This window comes from Centropristis striata, chromosome 23 (genome assembly GCF_030273125.1).
Source record: "Centropristis striata isolate RG_2023a ecotype Rhode Island chromosome 23, C.striata_1.0, whole genome shotgun sequence".
In the NCBI taxonomy this organism is placed as follows: domain Eukaryota; kingdom Metazoa; phylum Chordata; class Actinopteri; order Perciformes; family Serranidae; genus Centropristis; species Centropristis striata.
The window spans coordinates 6,339,262-6,345,261 of record NC_081539.1 but is presented as its reverse complement, the minus strand read 5'-3'; positions in this window follow the sequence as shown (position 1 = coordinate 6,345,261).

Sequence of the window (6,000 nt, the reverse complement as noted above, 5' to 3'; positions counted from 1 at the left end):
TTGCAGAAGGAAGGAACGACTTTCTGTATCATTGTTTTTTACATTTTTATGAAAAAAGACTTTAAATTCTTTATTTTTTAACTTTGAAATGGGTCAATTTGACTTGCAACATTACAGGAGGGTTAAGGTCTACTATCAGTGCTGTAGTATATGGTAAAGAACTGCCTCTGCATGAAGGGGGTTTCTGTGATGAGTCTGCAGTAAAAATGGAAACACTGAATCTATGAATAGTGGTGTGATCAGTCAGCCAGAGTTATTTTTAGCCGTCTGGACCTCAGTGACCACATCTGCAATAAACGCATGGGTGTCAAATTGTACGTGTATGCATGTGTTTTATCAATGGAGCCATTAAATTAATAACAAAAGCTTTTGATATTCCCTTTATCAGCCTGAAGTATCTCATAACTCAACGTTTGCAAGAATTAATTTACACTGGAGAACTCAAAATCCCTCCCTAACTTTAATGTTTTCACAATAGAATTTAAATTTTCAAAACTTTAGAGTTGATGTCAAATAAGAAATGTGAACGCACTCTCATACACATTAAAAACGTATTTTCAGAAACCCCATAACAATATGAAGTGAAGCACCTTATACCCTATGTGCCTTATTATGTTATTTTATTTTTATATATATGTATATTTAATTCTACAGATACTGTAACTGCCATTTTTCTTTGTATGTCTTGTTTATATACTGAATGCCTGTATTTCCTTCATTGTTAATAAAGATCTGGAAAAAAAGAAAAAAATTACTAGAGAACAGTGAGGGTTGTTCATTCCGATTGAGATAAAGATTGATGAGGCTACTTAACCCATTATCAGGCAAATAACTATATTTGGTAACTTCAGGTAATATTTTGAGAAAAAAGTTGCAAATGTATTAGATTAAAGTGGCAAATCTACAAGAAAAGAGTCGCAGATTTAAGAGAAAAAGCTACTTTTTTCTGGCAGATTCACCACTTTAAATCTCAAATCTGCACATTTTTTTCTCGTAGATTTGCCACTTTAATCTCGTAAACTTTTTTTGCAAAATATTATTTTCATATGGTTTTTTTTACACATTCTGGCAGTATGTAATATCCTCCAATATTCTCTAGGGTTGAAATTTGGAATTTGCAGGTATTTCAATGAGTGCCCTATTAAGGGTTAAATAAATATGCACATATTGGGACAGGGTTTCAATTCTCCAATCAATAATAAAAATATTTGCCGCCATCACTTTTTGGTTTATTTGTGGTCAACTACAAATACTACTCAGACTCCAAACGTAAACCAGACAATTCCAACACCAAAAAATTGTCCTTTTGCCTACAGATTCTGCCTTCATTTGCAGTTTATAGGGACTGACTAAAACTTTATATTTAAAGTTATATACAGTCTATGACTAAAACGTTACTGTGAGTGAATGTTTTGGGGTATTTTCTACTGATTCATTCATCATCATAGCAATGGTTATTGCAACAGCATGATATAAGCATTTTTTTTATCTTGATAAAACATTGAGAAAGGTTTATTGAGGTGCTTGTCATGGTTACGGAGCAGATGAAGCAACAAGAAAGAGGAAGGGGTGTTTTTGTCCAAAACCAAACTGTGATATTCAAAAATGTAGTTGCATCACATTAACGACTTTTTGCATGAATGTGGTGTCGACATACAATTATAATCTATAATTTGCATCAGAAAGGGGGAGAAAGGGGATAGAACCCTCTGGAGTCCATCTATTTATTGAAAACACACATGTTTTATTTACAGTAATAACTGTATTTAAGTATTAAGTAGTATAAGTATTTATATATGATATGTAGACAAGCTGAGAAAGCCAGTTAAAGTTCAATCATAGGAGCTTTCACAGTGTGTCAGTTATGTTTCTAGACCATTTTTAAAATGTGAATTTTCTTTCTACAATGAAAACTATTACTGTTTTTAATGTACATGCAAATAGACTGTTTTGTAGTTTTATTGTTTAATATTTTCTCTGCTGTTTTTGTGTGTATAAATGGTAAAAAAAACAAAAACAAAAAAAACAGGTACATTTCCATAGACACCTTTGTCTTTTGTTTGTATTTTCGGTATTTTCGGCAGCTTTATACTTTGTTAATAAGAATAAAATGAAAAATCTGACTGATAGCCAAGTTTGTGTGGAGAAAAAGGAGCCATGCATGTGATGTAAGGACAGACTGAAAGATGCTAAACAGAGACAGAAATGAATGCATAGGAAGTTGACAAATTTGAACCAAAATCTCCTGGACTTCAGAGGTTTAAGTGACTTTGAACATGGCATGGTTGTTGTTCTGGGTATTACACAAACTGCTGATCTAACAACCAGGTCAGTCTGGTTCAACAGGAACACAAATAACCACTGGTTACAACCAAGGTCAGCAGAAGAGCATCTCTGAACCACAAGATCACTTTATTATGTACACTTTGCTAGTGTTTTTTTACTTGCATTGCATTTAGTGATTTTTCTTTGCTTTTATCCCATAAGAACCCAGACCCAGTAATCCTTAACGAAAAATTATGGAGGATATACCACAGACCAAGTGGACAACATAGAACACATTTATGATGTTTAAAAAAAAAAAAAATCCTACCCCTAAATGTCAAAGATCTGTGATGTGACATACATACGATACATTGGGCGTTTATGGTATTTATGTTTATGATATTTCTTATTTTAAAATAAAAAAAAACTAGACACATTTTCTGCTTACAGAAACACAAATATGCCTTTTTCTCTGCATCTCCACAACATTTATCAAAAGTGTGACATTAATAGTGTTGTTTAACAATAAATTATTTTTCAAATTTGTTTTAGTTTAAGTAACAAAATAAGAATAAGTCAATAATAAATCAAAACAAATAAACATTTGCCTTTTTGTTTGCATCTCCATAACATATATCAAAATTGTGACTTGAATTTGTTCGAGAAATATGGTCAGAACAAGTTAAATGCAATAAAGGACACCATATTAACGGAGTACAATTGTCACACACACATTTTGGAGAAGTCACTTCTTGTCAACAGTATTATTGACAGTCAACTGCTGTCAATAATGATCTGAATCTTTTCTGATAAGTGGTTTAACCAGAACAATTAGACGTGCACAGCTGTTCATATTTGAGAGAGATATATATGCAAACTTCAGTCTGAAACTGGAGGTACAAAAAAACACAAAAAATACCAGTCAAACGCAATGTGCATTAAAGGTGAAAACTCCCTAAAAACAAACAAACAGCTGACTGAAGTTTCTCTAGGTGGAGGCCAATAGGCAGTTTTTTACCCAGCTGGTTATGCAGCCTTGGTTATATGGTCTCTGGGTTTGTATTCTGTGCAAAGCAGAGTCAACCAGTTTAAGTTGTAGCATTTCCTTATAAACAAAGCCTTTTTCTGGGCTGCGGACTTTCTTTTCCCCATTTGATGGCGATAAATCACTATAGTCTGTTATCTCCACTGACTGGTGATGTCAGTAGGGAATCCTGCACAGCCGCAGTTTCAGGATCCTCATTCTTTTGCGACAGCGCCACTTTGTTTGGAGGATAAACAAGTGCATTTCTCAAGAAAATATGGTGATTTGAGGTGTATTTTTGAAAACAAAAAAATTCTAGTGTCTCAAATTCAGCGGAGTAAAAATATGGAATGGGATGTGTGAAGAATTAAAACAATATTCAAACATTTTGTGTCTTTTTTTGTCATTTTGTGTCTTTTTAGGGTCATTTTGTGTCTTTTTTTTTTGTCATTTTGTGTCTTTTTTTTGTCATTTTGTGTCTTTTTGTGTCTATTTTTAGTCATTCCGTGTCTTTTTTGGCCATTTTGTGTCTTTTTTAGTCAGTTAGTCCAACATAAAATGTGATTTTGAATCTTCTTTTTTTTTTATTTCAAAACACTATCATGCTCAATGAAGAATTTTAAATATTTTAAATGTGAACAAAGGTTGCAAATATAACATATAAGAGTGTTACATCCAGTTCTATCATTTTATACTAAATATATTTGAGCTTGTCTCCAGTTTTACTTGGTATATCATCATCAAACTGAAACTGGCCTCATGGAGTTTACAGCCAGAACTTTAGAGGTAAATTTACAGTAGGGCTCCACGCTGCTTTGTTTTCTAGTCTGGATGTCATGAAGAAGTCTGGATTTGACGCTTTCGGAGAGCTTTCAGTTGCTGACTCTCTTCTGTCTGGTTTCAGTGTTGCTCATAAAGGGAAACTCAACCTTCAAGGTTTTTTCCTGGCTTAAGAGAACAAAACGTCTGAGGAAAACACTGAACATGATGTATAAGCACAAGTGCCATCAGATGCCTTAACAAGTCCTGCTTGAAGTTAAAAGATGTCTGATGTTTTCCCTCATTGTTTTTGTTGGTTTGTATGTTTATTTTAGTTTATGCCATAAGACAGAAGTCCATGAAAGCACCAGTGCAAGAGATCTTCATGACGTTGCAACGTAAAAACTAAGCAGCATGGGGCCCTGCTGTCAGCTTTTTCAGAAGTTTCCATGTCCAATTTAATGCATCAACCCTTTTTCAGCAAAGGTAAAAAAAAAAAAAACACCTCGACCAAGTGTACGTTTTTGCAGAGGTTTTTCAAATTTTGCAGTTTGCATTCAGCATTTTTAATGCAATATTTTGTCTTTAATGGTTTTTTTGTGTGATTTTTGTCAATTTTTGTGTGTTTTTTGTCATTTTTTTGTGGGTTTTTGTGGTTTTTTTGTCATTTTTTGTGTGTGTTTTATGTGTGTTTTTATGTGTTTTATGTGGGGGGTTTTTTGTGTGTTTTATGTGTGTTTTTGTCATTTTTGTGTGTCTTATGTGTGTTTTTTTGTAATTTTTGGGGTGGTTTTTGTGAAGAAAATGTGTGTTTTCAGCATTTTTTTGTGTTTTAAGTGGGTTTTAACGTGTGTTTTTGTAATTTTGTGTGTGTTTTTGATGTGTTTTGTGTTGAAAATGTTGATCCAGTAAGTCAAAATGAAAACAATAAGGTCATATAGGTGAGGTTGAGCTGAAAACAATACCAACATGGCAGGGTGAACACTTGTTAAGTGGTTTATACAGGCAGAATGAAAAGGAGTCAAAAACCAACAGAATAGCCCCAAACTCCAAAGGGTTGAGATGTGGATTGATGTTGTAATACACCACAAAAATGTTGTTATTTTCACCAGCAGGTGGCGGCAGAGAGTCAAAGGGCTCATTGCTTAAATCTTAGACCAAGACGAGATTATTTCAGGCTAAAATTAAACAGTTACAATGATATCTACATACATCAAATTAACCAGAGCCAGAGATCTTTTTCTGAAGTGGTTTACAGTGACAACATCACTACTGAAAAGGCCTTTTACTTTTTTACCCTTTTATTTTCTTTTTCTTTTTTATCTCTAACTGTTTTTGGATTGAGTTTTTATTACTATTTTATTGTTTTACTGTTTTTAGTATTTTATTGTTTTCATTGTGTTTATTTATAACTATATTAGTGTATGATTTTTATTGTGTTTTAATAACTGTACAACACTTTGGTCAACTAAACTTTGACTTGACTTGACTAGTTTTCTTTTTGATTCCTGACATTTGTCACTTACTGTCATTACACTGAGAAAAAGAGAAAACATAACAGCTACATCAGCTAAACCTCAACATGTTATATGTTAAGATCTTGAAATGATTTGATAACCCAGAAAGAATTAAGATATAAAACGAGATAAATAGTAAAATTGAGAAGACAGTCTAAGAAAAGGCTCATTTTATAGATTGTGAAATCAAGGTTTTTTTTCTCTGAAGTGTGTAATGTAGTAGGGAATGAAACTGTTCTTTGAAGTCATATCTAATAGTTAAAGGAATACTTCACCCATAAAAAAGACAATTTGTATGTCAATTACCTTGAATTCAAGGAGAAAACCTTGATTTTCTTGAATGTCTCCACGGTGAATAGAGAATCAATGAAGAGCGTAGTAAATATTTAATATAAATAAAGTATGATTTTGGTGAATGTTTTGATCTGTTGGTAA